The following is a 19,531-nucleotide window of genomic DNA, read 5'->3' as shown; positions in this document are numbered from 1 at the left end:
AAATGCACAATAACAAAATAACATGTGCATAAATTTTTCTAGCTGTTACGTGGCCTGGCTTAGCCTGTGTCTTTTTAGAACCCTGTTCACTTGTGCTAAGTATCCCATGATACTTCACAAAGCTGAAGTTCAGCTCTGGCATTAGAAAATAAGAAACTTGTCAAAAGGCAAAATAGCTTCATGTTCTACCCGGATACAAGCTGAGGAGGAACCTTCATGGACTGTACTTCAAATGTTAGTATCCAAAACAAAGATAAGGAAGAAGCAGAACAAGAAATTAAGGAACTGGGACGAACTGGTGGATTGGATTTTAGTGACAGGTAAAGCGTTTCATAATTTGTAAAATCGTCCGTCCTATAAATACTCTTAGCTGAAATGTGTAACTTTGGGAGCATATTTCTATTTAAGGTGAATATACCAAATGTGCACAAGACAGCTTCCTGGAAATCAGTATCCTATAGCACCCTTCCTCCTGTACTATATTATTATTATTATTTATTATTTATTATTGACTTTAGCAATAATCCTGACATTGGTTTTTAGGCTCTTGAATATATTTCATACGAAACCAAAGTGTGGTCAAGCAACTGACTATACAGTTTATCAACAGAGACATGGATAGTGATGCAGGAGATGAGATTTCTGGGCCAGACCAATAGTCCTAAGCACAGAAACTAGGCTTATGGTACAGTGCACACAGCCTTCAAAGGGGATGATCATTAATGCTTTGTTTACTCAATTTTCACCTCTAGTCAGCCTGTGTGCAGTAGTACTCCTGGGGGAATTCTGTGCCATTGTGCATGCACAGAATTCATGTCTGGCGCAGAATCTTTTTTTTTTTTTTCCTGCAGAAAATACATTCTGCCCAAGAAGTGCTTGCGTGGTGATGCAGAATTCCCCCAGGAGTGGAAGTTCATCACAGCACAGTTGAGCCAAGATAGAACAGGCAGAGTAGGGCACACAGGGCTGCTGGGGATGTGTGTGCCCCAGACTGGGGTTCAGAATGGTTAGTGCAGAGGACAGATGGGTGCAGGCTCAGGAGCTAGTGCGGTAACACCATTGAGCCAGAGGTGGAAGGGGGGTGCAAAGTCACATGAGAGTGGGAGGGCTGCAGGGACACATGGGGATGGGGCAGGGGGCATACAGACAGGGGCAGATGTGCCTGACTCAATGGGAGAGGCTAGGGATCAGCCAGGGTCTGCATGGGGGAGGCACCCAAACTTCCTAACAATCTCTTCTCTGTTCTCCTCCCTCTCCCCCTCCCCGAAACAAAAGAAACTTCCATACTTCTCCCACCCACACCCAACAATCCTCCAAGTTCACTCCAGGCTCCTTCCCTCTCCCTCAGCTTCTCTGTTGCCCCTCGCTCCCCCAAGCTTTTGCATTGTTTCTGATGGGTGCAGGAAATATATTTCTGTATTGTAACCTAAATGAATTACTCAAAGTTCTGTATTAATATGCCTAGTAAGGAATCTATTAGTAAAAATAAATAAATATATAAATTACTAGAATCTTTTTTAGTCTGTATTGTTGCTGACAAGTATTTTGAAATAAATTACCAAAATTGAAACTGGCTTGATTATATTGTTTTGCCAAGTATGTAGAATTTTGCTGAATTTTTAATTGTTGTGTGCAGAATTCCCCCAGGAGTAACAGTAGGGAGCCAGGTGTTCTTTTCAGTCACAGGGGAAAATGGCAGGATAGCAGCAATCTGAATGGGGGTGGGGGTGAGCACGGGAAGAATTTTGCTAGGGAAAGTTCTGAGAAGAAGCCTCCTGAAGTTTCAGCTATCTAGTAAAAGCAAGACAGGAATAGTCTTGGGAAAACAGGATTGGTTAGTTAAGCACTTGGCAGCAATTGCTTACTTATGGCTTAGAACCATAGAAGTATAGGATTGGAAGTGACCCCGAGAGGTCCTCTAGTCCGTTCTCCTGCCCTGAGACCAGAGTCCCTGAAGAGTGTCTAACCTGTTCTTACAAACCTCCGATGACGGAGATTTCAACCCCCCTTAGTAATTTGTACCAGTGCTTAATTACCCTTGCAGTAGGAAGTTTTTTCTAATGTGTAATCTAAGTCTCCTTTGCTGCAGTTTAAGCCCACTACATCTTGTTCCATCCGCAGTGGTTAAGGAGAACAATTTTTATCGCCTTCTTTATAATACATAGAAGGTTATTTGATGACTGCTATCATGACCTTCTCTCTGGCTTCTCTTCTCCAAACTAAACAAACCCATTATGTCAATATTTGCTCATAGGTCATATTTTCTAGATCTCTATTAATTTTTGTTGCTCTGGTCTCCTCTGGACTTTCTCCAATTTGTCCACATCTTTCCTGAAGTGTGGTGCCCAAAACTGGACAGACTACTGCAGACGAGGCTTTAACACTGGTGAGTAGAGTGGAAGAATTACTCTTCGTGGCTTGTTTACAACACTGCTAAAACATCCCAGAACGGTGTTCACTTTTTTTTGCAACAGTGTTACATTGTTGACTCTCACTTGGTTTGTGATACGCTATAACCCCCAGGCCCTTTTCTCTCTCTAGTGCTCCTTCTTATGTTGTCATTTCGCCACTTTGTATTTGTGTAATTGATTATTCCTTCCTAAGTGGAGTACTTTGCATTTGTCCTTATTGAATTTAATCCTATTTATTCCAGATGATTTTCCTAATTTTATCAAGATCATTTTGAATTCTAGTCCTGGCCTCCAAAGCAATCGCAACCCCTCCTAGCTTGGTATTGTCTGCAAATTTTATAAATATACTCTCCGTGTCATTATCCAGATCATTTGTGAATATATTGAATAGAACTGAGGCCAATACTACCTGTAGGCCCTGGTAATCACAGTCGGGTTTATAGTTTCATATGCAAGTTTTAGCAGGGTGATTTCACTTGGATACTGAAGTATTAAAAAATATCCCAGTGAAGTATTAATCACTACTGAACATTCCTGAAGGTTAAATATCTCCACAGATAAAATGTAAGCTCTGTACCTTCCCAGGCAATAGATGGCTGTAATAATCTCACTATCAAGAAACTCGCAAATTATCTTTAGAAAGAACAGAACAGGCATTTTAAAACGAACTTTTCTGTGTAAAAGCTTAGTAACTTCATTAAAAACTGAAGGACATTTCATTCCTCTAACGTTATATTGTGGGCATTTTCTTCAACTCTCTTACAACATGATTTTCTGAATTTTCCTTTAACCCTTTTATTATAACTTTGTTATAAAGGGATAATTACAGGTAGGGCACACAATTCAACCTTCAGCTAGGTGCGCAGAGTGTACAGATAACTGTTCAGTAGGAAGTACCAGGATTACTAACTACCAACTGCTGCATAGGTATCAGATAGTCAGGTAAATTCTTGGTGCAATAAATCACCTTGTAGACAAGTAGTTGGCAGTCAAGCACATGTGCCATGGTAAGTGATGTCACCTTATTATATGTGGGTAGGAACCTACAAAGTTTTGTATAGGTCTGTAATACTTCCCCCTGGAGGCTGGGATTGGTTTGTGTATTGGACCTGCAGAAGTGCACCTTTCCTCACATTTTCTGTAAGTAGGACGTAAGGAGTAGCATTGCAGTGTACATTTCAGTATAGCTCCCTCTTGTGATATAGGTTGTGACATGCAAGACAAAAAGACTGCACTCATGGCACCAAGGATCTCAAAGCACTTTACATACAGTTGAGCCTCAAAATAGGTAGTTAAATTTACTGGAGGGTAAACCTGAGTCACTAAGTGTAAAATGACTTGCCCACATTCATCTATTCTGTTAATGATGGAGACAGAAGAGAAACTGAGAATTCTGGGTTCTGTCCGCGATAATCAGGTATTCTGATCCTCCTCGCACAGCCCAGTTAAAGGAGTCTTTCATGGGAAAATTACAGGGGTACTGGAGGTAAGAGACTCTTCACCTTTCTCCTTTCCCAAAACAGGAGGCAGGGCTAGAAGAACATGCAGACTTGCTGTAGCTGAAATAGCCCCTACAGTGTAGTTCAGGGGTTGGCAACCTTTCAGAAGCGGTGTGCTGAGTCTTCATTTATTCACTCTAATTTAAGGTTTCGTGTGCCAGTAATACATTTTAACGGTTTTAGAAGGTCTCTTTCTATAAGTCTATAATATGTAACTAAACTACTGTTGTGTGTAAAGTAAATAAGGTTTTTAAAATGTTTAAGAAGCTTCATTTAAAATTAAAAGGCAGAGCCTCTTGGCCAGGACCCAGGCAGTGTGAGTGCCACTGAAAATCAGCTTGCGTGCTGCCTTCGGCATGTGTGCCATAGGTTGCCTACCCTGGTGTAGTTGAAAACAGTGTGTTTGTGGAGCCAGTAGTCATTCAGCTGGAACTGCCTACAAACCATCTCTTCCTGCCCCACAGGCTCCTTTTGGAGTGAGTATGTCTAGGAGGCTGCACAGTTTCAAGAAGGCTGCTAAGTTCCACTGCATCTCCTCTCAGAAACCCCCGTCCTGCATGTACAGTAGAAATACAGCACTTACATGGCAGGTGGATGGCTGCCAGATTTTGCTCTCTGATTTCACTGGTGTAACTCTGGAGTAATACCTTTGACTCCATGGAATTCCTCTAGATTTATGCCCTTGTAATGCAGAGAAAACTGGCCCTGTGTCTCAGGTTTGGTCCTTTTGTCTCCCCATGACCTGCTAGTAACAGGCAATAACTACTATCTCAATTATCATATTGGGCAATCCAAACAAGTAAACTGCTGCCAGTTTAAAAATCTTCTTGTAATAGTTATTAGTGGACTGCAGTGTTTAATTATCTGTTTCTTAAACTATTAACATTAAATACTGGAAACATTGTGGTGCACTGACTTTTGAGCATCCTGAGAGGTTAATAAATAGCAGTAACTTAGTTAACCTGTTCCTAGATGCTGAAAATGTAGGATGAGTTTAACTTTAAGTGGGAATAGAAATGTTTCCTCTCTCAATTTACTGTAATTACTTGCCTTGCACGCAATATGCTGTGATTGGCAGGGTCTACACCCTGGAATTTTAGCAGTTAACAGAGTTAGACTTGGTCTGTCAGAATAGGTCTACCCTGAGAGTCTGAATGATTGTAGAATTTAAAAAGACACCAGACACCCAAACCTGCCTCTTGTTACTGTCCAAGGCAAAGAAAGGGGTTAGTTTCAGTAAGTAGTATACAGAATTGATCCTAGGTTTAAAATCAAACACTAAGACTTTGTTACATTAATTGTATTGAAATGCTTTTGTTTCCTCTGCTGCACAGGATAAGGAATTGCCGTTCATAGTGACTACAAATGAAATGGTTTATTCTTGATACACACAGGTTTCTTGTTCATTCCGAACAAGAAAATTGTCAGGTATTAATTTTGCTTATTTATTTAAGCAAAATTAAATATTTAAATTAGAGTGAGTTCCACTAAAATCAATGGCAACTCGCCCTTTAGTATGTATTCCAAAACCCGAAATGGTTTATTTCTGAAATCAATTAGGAATGCTAAATGGCAAACCATATACTTCACCATCGTGTTATCTACAAAGACAAGCACTTACCAGCCAGGACATTGCTAATTAAGGTATCATAAATCTTATACTGCCCACATAATAAACACAAATTTACGCAGTATAAAGAAATGCATGTTTTAGCTCAATACAACAATCTTAACTATGGCGCATGGGTGTTTTTTCTTTGTGTTATTTTGTGGAGTGTTTTTTTTTCTTAATTTTTGCTATTCAAATATTTACTTTTTAGGGGTAGTATTAAGTATAAGTGTAAGTTTACTTAGATGTTAAGTATGAGCACTTTTTAGGGGTAGTGTTAAGTATATAGTTCCCAACAAGTTCTATTATCAGTTGATAAAGTACTTATAACTGCTCTTTCTTGATATTTTTTTATGTAGTGTAATCTGAAAAGTGTGTAACTGTTGATTTCTGGTAAAATTATGTATATTTATGGACTTGTCATTAACATGCATATATATTCTTTCAGTGGGTTTTGTGTTTAGATTCTGAAGTTACTGATGAGAGAATAGTACTATTATTTATTTTGTGTCAGTTAAGATTGTGTTGTGATAAAAGATGTATTTAATGTATCCTTGTTAAGAATGTGTGTGTTTTATTATGTGGGCAGTGTAAGATTTAGGATCCTTCATTAGGCATGTCTATGCTTTTTAAGTGTGTGTTTGTATTATGAAGATTATGTGATAGTTTAATATATGCGAGGTTAGCAACTATAACTTGTTTTGAAATAAAGTTGTTTGGAATTTTAAAAAAACCCCAAACCTTTCCTTTTTCATTTGTGTAGATAAATGAAAATGCAGCTTTTAAATTAATGGAGTGGATGAGCCACTAGATTATTAAAGGAGTGAGTGGTAGTAGACAGGCTCTTGTAGAACCTGCTTTTTCACCATGTGCCTGACATAATACCATGTCCAGTACATATCTAAGGGCCTGATTCAAAGCTCATTGAAATCTATGGGAAACTTTCCATTGACATTAGTGTTCTTGGGATTGGGCCCAATATTAGCCAGGCACAGTACAACCTTCTTTCTCTCCAAACTTTGGTTAAAAGAACTAACTATTCAAGTATTGGATCCAAGTCTGAAAGCTCGATCTCTTGATATCACAGTGATGGGTTCCTCCCAGAGTGCCACCTGGAACTTAGGTACCACTGAGCCCCCTGACCCAACAGCCTGGGCTCCCTCTCACACTGTACTGCTGTGACAGGCTGCACTTCCACCAGCATTCACACAGGTAGGGGCACACCCAGCTGCAGTTACAAGCAGGCTCTCTGACCAGCCCCTGCATGGGAAGACTCCTCCCAGCTCCTCAGACATGTACCCCATCTGGAGTAGAAACCCAAAACTATGCTGTCTTGCACTGCACAGGGAACTGTACAGCGTAAGCTCATAAAATTTGCCCCCTCCCTCAATGTGAAGAGGAATATGCAACAGCCTTTTGCCCCTGAGTTATGATTCCCACACACTTCACTCCAACTCGCTGGTTTAGATAAAGCAAAACCAAGTTTATTGACTACAAAAGATAGATTTTAAGTTGTTGTAAGGGATAGCAAACAGATCAAAGCAGCTTACTTAGCAAATAAGCTTAGTTTGGGTTTTTTGTTTAACATACTAAATAGATTGGATGTGAATAGCAGACTCTCACCTTAAGAGATGATACAAGCAGGCTGCAGATTCTTAAGGGGCAAGCTGCACATGCTTTACAGCTTGGAATCCTCAGGTGTTTCATTTCACATGCTAAAAATCCCCTCCCTCCAGCACTTCTCCCAGTTCAGTCTTTGTTCCTCAGGTGTTTCCAGGAGTCTTCTTGTGTGGGGAGCGGAGAACACCAGATGATACTCTCTGCCTTGTATAGCTTTTGCATATGGTGGGAATCCTTTGTTCCCAAAGTTTGATTCCCAGACCAGTCTGTGGAAAAATACTGATATACCAAGATGGAGCCTAGAGACATGTGGTCTCATCACATGTCTTTGTAGAGTCAAAGCAGCTATTTCTTACAGGCTGTCTGTAGCGTTCTCAGGAAGGTTTCCCAGGTGTGGGATAAGCTGCTCCTAAGGCCTATTGTGTTAGGGTCTTCCTTACCCACTGTCTAGACTGAAAGTATCTTGTCTAGTGGGCATTATCCAGGTGTAAATACACTGGAAGTGTAGACAAATCGTCAATATTTATAACTTCAGAAACAAAAAGGATACATGCATACGAAGAGGATAATCATTCAGTAAATCATAACCCTTCCAATGAAACCTCCCATGACTTACCTTGCATAAACTGCATCATAATCAGGTGCTGATCCTATAATATCACTCTGAAGAATGTGGAGTACAGTGTCCCAGTGACTAGCCCACTAGGCCAGAGTGTAGTTCAGCCAAGTCAGTACCTTTCTGTCTCTTACATATCCCACCTGACAAGATGTGTTTAATAAAGATTTTTATTATCTGTAGCTCAAAGCACTTTACAAGAGTGGACAGCCCAATTTCATAACGGGTTTAGCTAACTAAAGAGATTTTGATCAACTAGAGATAAGATGCAGGTCTAGCACCTCATATGAGGGCTCTGCTTCCAGCTGTACCACAAACTGGCGATATAACTTTTGGCAAGATACTTAAAGTCAGTTCCTGGAAAATGGACCTGTGTGCAAACCCTGAAGGCCAAGAGAAATGGAGGAGGAATAAATTGATCAGCACCTGGAATTTCCCTTCTCTTTTAAACAGTAGCCCTGACTGCTTGGGAGGCCAACCTAGAAAATCTTCTTCTATCAACATGGGTTTTTTTTTCTTTCTTTCTATTGGCTTCAGTGTCAGAAAATACCTATAATTTACACCAGTAGGAATTTTCATAGGGCTTGTCTTCACTACTGTGCTACATCTGTGCCTCTGCATCAATGCAATGATCCTGTTGTAGCGCGTCTGGTGAAGACACGGTATGTCAGCAGAGAGTGCTCTCCTGTTGACATAATTACTTCACTTCAACGAGAGGTGGAAGCTACGTCAGTGGGAGAGTAGGGCAGTGTAGACACCACTTCAAGTTTGATGTAACTTGCGTCACTCGGTGTTTGTGTGTGTGTGTGTGTGTGTGTGTGTTTTTCACAACCCTGAGCGACATAAGTTGCATCAACATAAGCTGTAGTGTATACAAGCCTTTACATTCTTTTTATTCTTCCTGACCTTGAACGCTGCCTTTTTCCTGTGTCAAAGTCAAAAATCTACTCCCATTACATGTTTTCTTGCTGTAATGTAACTACATTAGATGCTCAAAGCATTAGACACCAATCTCAAAAATACTTACCCAATTTAATCAAAATTCTCAAAAGTTCTAATTGTCCATGAGACTTACCCTCAAAAAAGGCAAAGATTTTCTTTTTTTTGGAATTACAAAGGGGATCAAAGTCAGTTTTATAATGGGACTCTGGCAATTTTAACGATGGAGAAGCTACCCATTTTCCATAGTAAACTACCCCCACTGCAGAAGTAGAAGGCGAACCCTGGTTCTACAGCTCCAGCAACAAAGGCTTCTGCCACTTGGCCAGAAGTAGGTGCTTTATTAGCTATAGAAAGACTTCGCGGTCATTGTAAGTTGCACGCAGTCACTAGAGGATAGAAGACTCACCTAAGACCCTATCCTGCAATTGGATAAGCATGCACAAACTCTATTGACTGAAGTGGTGCTCTTTGTGGACACAAGAGGCTCTCTGTACACATCTGCTTACAGAATCTGGCCCATAGTTTCTGCTCCCACTGAAGCCAATGGCAAAAATAAAAACCAAACTTTCTATTGACATCAGTGGGAGCTGGATTGGGCCCCAAAATATCCATAGCAAAAGTAATTTGTAACTTTGCTTAATTACAATATTTTTTCCAATATGGCTGGTGCACAAATATTCAGAGATTTAACATTATGGGAAGTTTGAAGGGGCAGTAAAAAGACATTTTTGAGATCGGCACTAACATTAAACACAGCTGTAATTTCAGATCAGCTTAATTATTTTTAGTGGCCTGCAGCTTGAATAGAGCTTGACCGTTTATTTCACACTTTGCAGAAACATTCTTCTTTCCCTGCAGAGTAAATCTTCAGGCCAAGTAAACTTTCCAAGGCAGGGTGCTAAAATGGGGCTTTATAACTGAAATTGGTTGCAACCTAAAGCACTACTGGGTCACGGAATGTAAGGCACTGGGTCGCAGTGGCTCTGGTCAGCACCACCGACCGGGCCGTTAAAAGTCCCATTGGCAGTGCTGCCTGGCTAACGCAGGCTAGTCCCTACCTGTTCCAACACTGTGCTGTGCCCCAGAAGCAACAGCTCCGCACTCCTATTGGCTGAGAACCGATTAATGGGAGCGGGGGCGGGGGGTGCCGGCACGCGGAACCACTTGCGCACCTCCACCTAAGAGCCAGGCCTGCTGCTGGCCGCTTCCAGGGCGCAATGCTGTCTGCGGCGCCAGGACAGGCGGAAAGCCTGCCTCTGCACTCTGGCTGCGCTGCTGACTGGGAGCTGCCGGAGATAAGCCTATGCCCCAACCCTGTGCCCCAATCCCCTGCCTCAGCCCTGAGATCCCCCTTCAAACCTGGAGCCCCCAGCTGCACTGCAAACCCCTCATACCCAGCCCACAGCCTGCACCCCCAGCCCAGAACCCTGACTCCCTCCTGCACCCCGACCCCCTGTCCAAGCCCTGAGCTCCCTCAAACCTGGAGTCCCCTTCTGCACCCCAAACCTCTCATCCCTGGTCCCCTCCCAGAGCCTGCACCTCCAACCCAGAACCCTGACCCCCTGTCCCAACCCTGAGCCCCCTCTAACCTGGAGTCCCCTTCTACACCCCAAACTCCTCATCCCTGGTCCCAACGCAGAGCCCTGACCCCCTCCTGCACCCCAACCCCCTACCCCAGCCCAGAGCCCCCTCCCACACCCTGAACCCCTCATTCCCAGCCCCACCTCAACCCTCTGCCCCAACTCTGAGCCCCTCCCATGCCCCAAACCCCGCATCCCCAGCTCTGTTGGGTCATGGGCATCAACAATTTTCTTCAACTGGGTCACCAGAAAAAAAGTTTGAAAACCACTGACCTAAAGTATGGAAGTACTATACCCACTGCATAACAGAGATGCTGAAATAGGTCATTTGCAAAAAAGATACTTTATAGCATCACACACCCTTGGTTACTCTGAAGTTTACCTGCTATGCTAAGCCTTTTTCTAAAACAAAAATTGTTCTTGTTCAGACTTTAGCAGCTTAGGGGACAAAAGTCTTGTTTGCTTTTTATATTCTCATTTTATAGTCATCAATGATAAGTGTATTAGAAAAAAACACATTAGGCTTCTGCAATTTCACATTGTAGGTTTTCTTCTTTTTGCTTAATTTGCTCTGACTGAATTTGCTTACAGGAAGAGTTCCAATGTAAGAGTCTGCCTGAGCGCTCCTCCTTCACAGAGCACTTTCAATCCCTCTACCAGGGGAAGAACAGTGTACAGCACTCATTTTTTGGTTTCATTTCTGCTTTTCAACTGGACACACTTGTAGAGAATGCTTCCAGCTACCACTAAAATGATTCCTTCCTGCTGAATTATATCCCCTCTGTAGGGGTGGGTCACAGAGACGTGGAATAGTTATTGCTGGTGATGTAAAAAGCAGAGCTTATTTGCTTGGTTTTCATTATCTGTACTGAAGAGGAAAGAGCAAAGGCTTATGTTTACTACTAAGTGCATGAATGTGTCATGAAAATCTTGGAGGAATAACTGCTATATGCAATGGCAAGGCCTCAATTTTGTTAAGTGATATATTTCAGAGTCTAAGATACTAAATATTTGACTTTGGATAAAAAGCTTTATAAATGGAACATTTAAGAGGTTATCTTTTACTTTTCCGTGTAGTGTTGCCTTGTCATGCTTCATTTCAATTTGGCAGCCTCCTGTGAATGGAGGAATAGATTTCAGTATGATAATTCAGCGCTCCAAGAGGCTTCTCTTCAATCTAGTGTGGACAGATTCTGTGGTAGACTTTGAAGCCTGTATTAAACTCTAGCAAGTCAGCCTGGTTCACCTTTCTGTTTCTCCAGTTTTACACCAACAGAACAGCCTTGATTTCTAGGGAATCATGTAAATATGCAAGAGTGAAAAATCTTGGTTCTGATGCAATCTATGAACCTCCTCAAATCTGAAATTATGTGCTTCAGAAGAGAGAGAAACGTGAATAATGCTCACCTGCGGACACTTGCAAACAGACAATATCAAATACATAAAACTGACAAGGCCAGATCCTCAGCTGATGTTAATTGGTGCAACTCCATTGATTTCAAAGGAGATATACTGACTTATACCAGCTGAAGATCTGGCCCATAATGAAATGAACTTGGCTGGTGGCCATTGTGGTATTAATTACATTTTTCCTGAACATGTTTAAGCTTGCATTTTCTCCCCACTTGTTTCTTTATCAAGTTTCTGTCCCCTTAAGAACAAATTAGTCATTGTTTAAAACCACACAGTTACCTCCCCCTTATTAAAGCTGAAAGATACACTGAACAGTGTTTATACTATCTCACTTGACGATCTGTTTAATTTGTTGCCTTGAGCTGATGAAACCTACTCCCCAAGCACATGCAAGAGAGAAAACATGTAATGTTTCCATGGAGAGGGGTTTTCATGAAAGCTGTTAGCATCATAAGGCGCTCTCTGCATACGAAACATATATCCTGGTAATATATTGCAGTAAACTCCTCCCTCAACGTAGATCGAAATCAGAGAGTGTATTAATGAAATGCTTGTTTGGGACATAGTTTGGATAGGACCAGTTCTCCCCCCCTTTATACCAGTTTAACTCCTTTGATTTCAATGTAGGTACATTGGAAAAAACAGAGTATAACAGAGTGGAGAAGCAGACCCAATGTATATATGTACCTACATACGTAAGCAGCTCATATTTGTTGGCCTTTGGTGGTGTTTAAATCAGATTTCCTTTTTATTATAGGTAGAACCAGTGGCAACACCTATATTAAGGTTGCCTAACAATTTGCATTGTAACACACTGTTTTCAGTTGCTTATACCTTTGTCAAACTTTAACTACTCGGACTGAAATTGTCCGTGCTTGATCTCTGCCACAGGCTGATTTATTTTTTTTTTCGGAAAAGTGTGAGTAAAAATAGTATAGTTGTTCTTAAGAACAAGGCTAATAAAACATAAGTTCTTCTGTCAATGTGAGGAAACGTTGGTGGCCATGTTTTTTTAAGCGCTCTAGCACCCCACAGTTTGGCATGGGAAGTTGAGGGTAGGGGTATAGTCTTGAGGATAGAGAGGCGCCTTCCCCTCTCCTTGTGAAAATCTGTCTAGATTTGGGCCACACATAATCCCTGAAAATTGCCATCTGCCCATGCACAGTAGAAATTGTCCCTTATTTCACTGAACATTCCAATTGCACTGTGCATGCTCTCAAGCCCCACTGAGCCTCCTGCACAGTTTTGAAAAGCCACATACAAATGTGTGTGTGTGTATGTGTGTGTGGGCGGGCAGGGAGGGGGGATCAGTTTCATAGATACCAAGGCCAGACGGGACCATTGTGATCATCTAATTTGATCTCCTGTATAACACAGGCTATAGAACTTACCCAGAATAATTCCTAGAGCAGATCTTTTAGAAAAACATCCAATCTTAATGTAAAAATGTTCAGTGATGGAGAATGCACCACAACTCTTGGTAAATTGTTCCAATGGTTAATTCCCCCTCTGTCAAAAATGTACACCTTATTTCCAGTCTGAATTTGTCTAGCTTCAGCCTCTAGCCTTGGGTCGTGTTATACCTTTCTCTGTTAGAGTGAAGAGCCCATTATTAAATATTTGTTCCCCAAAATAGTGTGGGATCTAGTAATTGTGGACAGAGTTATGATCTGCTCTTTTTGTATATGCATATGGCACAGGGCCAGATCTACAGCTGGTGTAAATCAATGTAAACATCAATGGAACTACAGTGATTTATACAGGCAAGTCTCATCTTACATGGGGGTTCCGTTCTGCGTTAGCGCATAAAGCGAAAACTGCGTATAGTGAAACACTCATTGAGTTGAATGGCGAGTGGAATTGCCTGCACTACAGATGCAGTTTTTATATTGTTTTTTCTTTTTTTCCCCATGTTTTTGCAAAGTTGAATCCGTACATGTTAAAATGCGCCTAAGATGCGACTTGCCTGTACTTGCTGAGGATCTGGCCCTGCATCATATGCATGAAGAGCAGAGCCATAAATCTGGCATTATCTAACTTTGGATGCTTGACTTTGCACTCTTAATAGCCTTCTTTTACCATATTATTTTGGAATATAATTGTTTATACTTCATACTTTTAAAATTTACTGGACTGCTTTATGCCCTTAGATGCAAATGTGCAGCTTGCACTGGTCTCATTTACACTGGTGTCAGGCTGGAATAACTTTTATATCAAATTTACACTGGCCTCACTAAAATCTAAATCTACCCTACTATAGCCCCTTTGTGGTAATTGCAACTGAAGCCTAATGATTGCCACGGGTTGGTCTTTTGCATACATTAAAGAGATTCAAAATCTTTTAAGTATTTTTCCACAGCTCAAAACATAGAAAGGAGCTCCTACGCATGCCAGAGTCTAATGCTCCCTACTCCAGTAAGCTGAGTGGTGCTCACCAATACATAAAGAAGTGATCTTAAATTCTATAAACATAGAGTATGCCCAACCCATTAACAAAGAGCCCAAACTCAATTTCCTAATTCAAATAGGATTAAATCAAAGATCATGGTAGATAAGTGAGTCACTTCTGGGAAGAATTTAGCATTTCTAAATATACCTGTTCCCTATAGTGTAATTTTTTAAAGATCATGGCAAACTTCCCAGATCCAGACCCACTTATTTTGTTCTTCTTAAACATTTTAAGCATGAAAAACCCTTTTCTTCTTTGCCTTATGCCCCCAAATCTCAGGAAAAAATGTACTGTCAGCAAATTACAGACCAAATCCTGCCCTCAGATATGCATACACTGACTGTAATGCAGTGAGAGTTGAACCTAGATGGTCACACAGTGAGAGTGGGGAACAGAACCTTGCAATGTCCACTTCCCGCTGCTTGCTCTAACCATGAAACCACGCTGATCCAAGCAAGGTTGTGGACACCAGACATGTTTTCCTTCCAATGTATCCCACTATGGGCTCAGTCCTGGCATCCTTACAAAGGCAAAAAGTCCCATTCACTTCCATGGGAGTTTTATGTACAAAAGGAAAGCAAGATCAGGTCTTACATTATCCACCATGGGCTTGTCTCTGCAATCCAATAGGATGGGAGCATTACAAGAATTTAAATGGGAACCTCTGTATTTAGATTTGCTACAGCATATGCTACAAAAATAAATATTAATACCAAGAACAAATGCTTAATGAGGCACTTCCCCAATCAAAGGTACCCTGTGGTAATGTTGGATGCTTTGTTATTCAGGACCTCATGTTGTGTCTTTTTCCAATACAATTTCCCACCAGTACAAATCTATCATTTGTAGCATCACTGGGAGCTATAGTGTAGACAGGCTTCTGGCATTATAACCATGTTGTCTCCCCTTGCTCAGAACAGGTGTAGACCATACCATGGTTAAAATGGCAGCAGCTGCCAATGCCTCATCTACACCAGGGCTGCCCAGAGGATTCAGGGAGCCTGGGGAAAAGCAATTTCAGGGGACCCTTCCATAAAAAAATTGCAATATTATAGAATACTATATTCTCGTGGGGGCCCCTATGGGCAAATTGCCTGGGGCAAATTGCCCCACTTCCTCCCCCCCTCCCGGGCAGCCCTGATCTACACTAGAACTCCCACAAGAGGTAGCACTAGTTGGACCTTTTCAGGAAGGAAGGCTACATTAGACAAGGCCTTTAGTTCCATCTTGGATCAGGTCTCCTTATTTCTGGCTCTGTTAGACATTCTATTTCCAAGCCTCAGTCTATTTATATTTCCTTACCACTGGGTGGCAGCAAAGGAGCACTGAAAATTCAGTAGCCAACTGTGAGGCCTTATGCATTTTTAAAGCATTAAAAGAGATCCTCTTGAGTTTTGGGGGTGGAGGGGAGTTAAAAATACAAAACCATTACATACATAGGTAGGTGAGATCCCTACTGCTACCTTTTCCACCTACCTACCACATAGTCATAGTTGCAAATCCAACTTCTTTACGAAATTCTTTCATTTTAACAAGGCCACGGTTATTGTGGCAGACTACTATGGCTGGTAAGCTTCAGCCGATTTTAGCAGCTTTTATGAGCAAACAGTTATATTTCCGTATGCTCTGCTTACTTTCTCTCCAATGTCTGAGAGAGGCTTTAAAAATGTGTGTGTGTTGGTAGCTAATCAGCGCATAGTTCGAAGGTAATACATTGATTGTAAATTTGTCGGAGATCATGGGTCTGTTTCTCCCCTCACCTACACCAGTTTTATGCCACTTCAATGCTATTGACTGGATTTGCTCTTAACCTGCATTGGTGTAAGTGAGAAGAGGATCAGGCCCTATCTGTTCATTCATTTTTACGCCTTCACTTGGTATTCTATTTGACCAGACGTAAACACTAGCAAAAATGCAGAATTTCCCTGCTACAGACTTTGAGACCTTAGATCTTCAGGTGATGTAAATTGGCATAGGTCCATTGACTTCATGGAGTTGTGCTGAGTAACATCAGCTGAGGATCTTGCCCTGTTTGTGAGGGTGTATGAGAGGAAAATAGTCAAGCACCAAATCCTGAGCTAGTATAAATTGTTATCACTCTGCTAAAGTCAGCGGAGAGACACTGATTTATAACAGCTGAGGATCTGACCCCAAATGTCTCCAGGCCTCTCTTTCTCTTCCCACCTCTGCCCTGAGTATGTAGATGGCAAGATCTTCAGAACAGGCGCTGTCTCTTATTCTGTGTTTGAATAGTGCCTAGTGCAACAGGGCCCACTCATGGCGAGAGCCTCTAGGCGCTGATATATTAATTATTATTTATTTTTATTATTACTCGTATAGGACCACGGGTGCACTTGGCATTTAACAAACAAACAGATAGTCCTGACCTGAGGAACTTACATTCTAAGTTTCAAATTCTGCTTTCATGTATATCACTGTAAATCTAAAATAGCTCCCTTATGCCCAGTGGATTTATTCCAGGTTTACATTGGCATAAATGTGAATAGACTCTTGGCCTCAGTTAAACTCTGTTTTAAGGGCTTCTCTGGAACAAAGGCCTGAGGGTCTGATTCTGCTCTCAGCTACCCTGGTGTAAATTAGGAGTGACTCCACTGAAATCAGTGGAATTATGCTATTGTGAAACCTGTGTGGGGAGCAGAATCAGGCCCTATTTTGTGTCCTACCCTGCGTTCCTTGTGCACCCAAAACTCCCAGTGACTTCAGTGGGTGCGGAAGGAATGCAGGGTCAAGCCCTTTATTTTTCAGAGGCACAGTCCATTGACAAATGTTGTCAGATGACTATCGGTGATTTTATCCCCTCAGATTTTCGGTAGAATGAGTCATTTATATAAAGTTACAGTGGCTTAGTTCCAAGCCAAGTACCCTATTATAATGCAGCTCCTCAAAGTGAAAATGCAAAATACTCAGCTCCTAAAGACAACCCAACAGAGACTGAACTCTGGTTTCCGGTCCCTCCAGTGGGAATCTCAACACCTTTTGGAAAAATCTAAGGGGCAAAATAGGTTATTATGCACACACAATTTTTGATTCTATTTCATTCTCAGTTTTTACATAGAATACATTACTGACTTTTTTTCTTCTCCCTCCCCTCTTCTGTTAACTCCTATGATGCTCAGATTCCACAGTGATGGGAGAAGTGTCCGAACCAGCATAGAAGAGAGAAGTGAATTTAGAATATAGGAGAGAATAGACTGGAAGGGCTGCTCCTCCTGCTCCACTTGAAGTCCATGTGAGTTTTGCCATTGGCTTATATAATTCAGTCATTCCCCTATGTATTCATTCTAGACTTGCCTTCTGGTGCGAGATGACATCCTAAACACACAAGTCAATGGGCATAGAATCACAGAACTGGAAGGGACCTTGAGAGGTCATCTAGTCCAGTTCCCTGCACTCAAGGCAGGACTAAATATCATAAAGCTACAGTAGCATGAAGCTACTGTTAACAGTTCTCTCTCATTCTGTGAGAAATTGCACAAGGGTTCTGAAAGTGCAATGAGAGGATTTTCCTTGTTCCCATTGAGGGCCTCAGCAAAGTTTCCATGGACTTTGAGGGGTGCAGGCCTGCAGTGATGTGATCTCCAAAATCTTCCTATTTTCTGGACCTGAATCTCTTCTTTGAACATAGGCCCCTGTGTGTAACAGCTCAGCATTCTGCTTGATGGAATTTTCGGCTGGAGGAAGCTAAAAGTTGTTGGCCCTTCCCATGTCAATGGAAAGACTCCTATTGACTTCAGTGGGGGTTGGATTGGGCCCACTCTCGTACATGATTGGAAGTGAGGGGCCGTACAAAGCAGATGTTTCTCATGAGGGAAACAGCCAAAGGGTGATAGCAGTTTACCTTTCCATGAGTGTTGCAAAGTGAGACATACAAACATTATCTACAGGTGCAGAAACCTGGAACCCACATCTGAAACTCCAGCAGCCAGTCCTCTTGGGCTTGGCTTTCAGCCAATAGCATATGCTGCAAAGAAAACAGAATGGGGAGCAAGGAAAAATTAATTCTTTTGTACTTCATTTCCCTTAAAGAACAAGTAGGCCTGGATCCCATACAAGATTCTCCTGGGTTAGACCTCTTGATCCGTAGGGAATCCCATTGACTCCCCATGGGCACAGCTGTCCACCTGCATGGAGCAGCTTTCAGGACTGGAGCCTTGTTTTGTCTTTTCTTACCCCAAAGTGTCCATTGTTACTACTGCTGTCCACAAAGGATTTGTATGGAACTATTGCAGAACAAAAAAAGTTTATTAAATTAAATCTGTTGAGGACAGACTGGCAGCAAACATTGAAGTTCTATCATTTTGATTATAGGTTTATTATGTCTTGATGATGGATGAGTGGAGGAAATTTACAAATTTTTCACAATGACACAAGGTTAGTTTGCTCGTTGTGGCTAAATATAATTTTCTGGTTGTCTTTATTGATTATGGAGATAAGTCCTTTAAGATTTAGGCCAGATCTTCAGCTGGTATATATCAGTGTCTCCCTCTTGACTTTGGTAGAGCTGTGCTGATGTACACTAGCTGAGTATATGGCCCTTAGCGTTTTGTCACAGATATGATATTTTTATGGCTATTCTAGGTTTTACAGCACGTAATTTAGAAATGTCACTTAAAAAAGACAAGCACTTAAATCCCCAGGAAGCTTAAATCATCTCATCAAAATAAACAGAACATCTTGCTGAATTATGCAGTACATTCAAGATTGTTTGACATGTGTATCATGTCATATGCTAATGGGACCCATGCAATCTGAAAAAAAAAGAGATGGCAGATCTGCCATTGTAAGTGGGAATACAGTAGATGTCAGATGTGGTTTATTTGCCATTCGGACCTTGCCTAGACTAGGATTTTAGGGGTTGTTATTAGAATATGTTATTTAACGCTTGCTAAAGGTCTAGTGTAAAAAAAGCAGTGTGTAGACTTTGAAATGGGTTAAGTTGTTTGAGTTAAAACCTAGGTTCCCCACTAGGGTTTAACTCGACCAGTGTGGAATGTGTCAAAGGCTCACTGCCTTGTCTATAGTAGGCTTTAGAAAGTGTTAGGGCTTGTCTACACTACAAATCCTTTGCTGGTACAGCTATGCCAGCAAAGCCCCCTAGGGAAGGAACAGCGTATGCTGGCAAAAGGGAGTTCTGGCATAGCTACACCACTTCCCTGAATGACTTCAGCTGTGCCAACAAAAGCACACTTCTGTTGATTTGGTTGTGTCCACGCCAGGGGTTTTGCTGGGAAAGATATGTCACTTTGGGGTGTTATTTCCCGCCCCCCCCGCACACACAGCCAACATAGCTATGCTGGTAAAACTTTGTAGTGTAGAGCAAGCATTAGTGTAACCCACTGGGCAGTGTGTGTTATGGGCTCCTCTCTGTGCC

The sequence above is a fragment of the Gopherus flavomarginatus genome, chromosome 4 (genome assembly GCF_025201925.1).
Source record: "Gopherus flavomarginatus isolate rGopFla2 chromosome 4, rGopFla2.mat.asm, whole genome shotgun sequence".
Classification (NCBI taxonomy): Eukaryota; Metazoa; Chordata; order Testudines; family Testudinidae; genus Gopherus; species Gopherus flavomarginatus.
Note: the sequence above shows the minus strand (reverse complement) of the source record.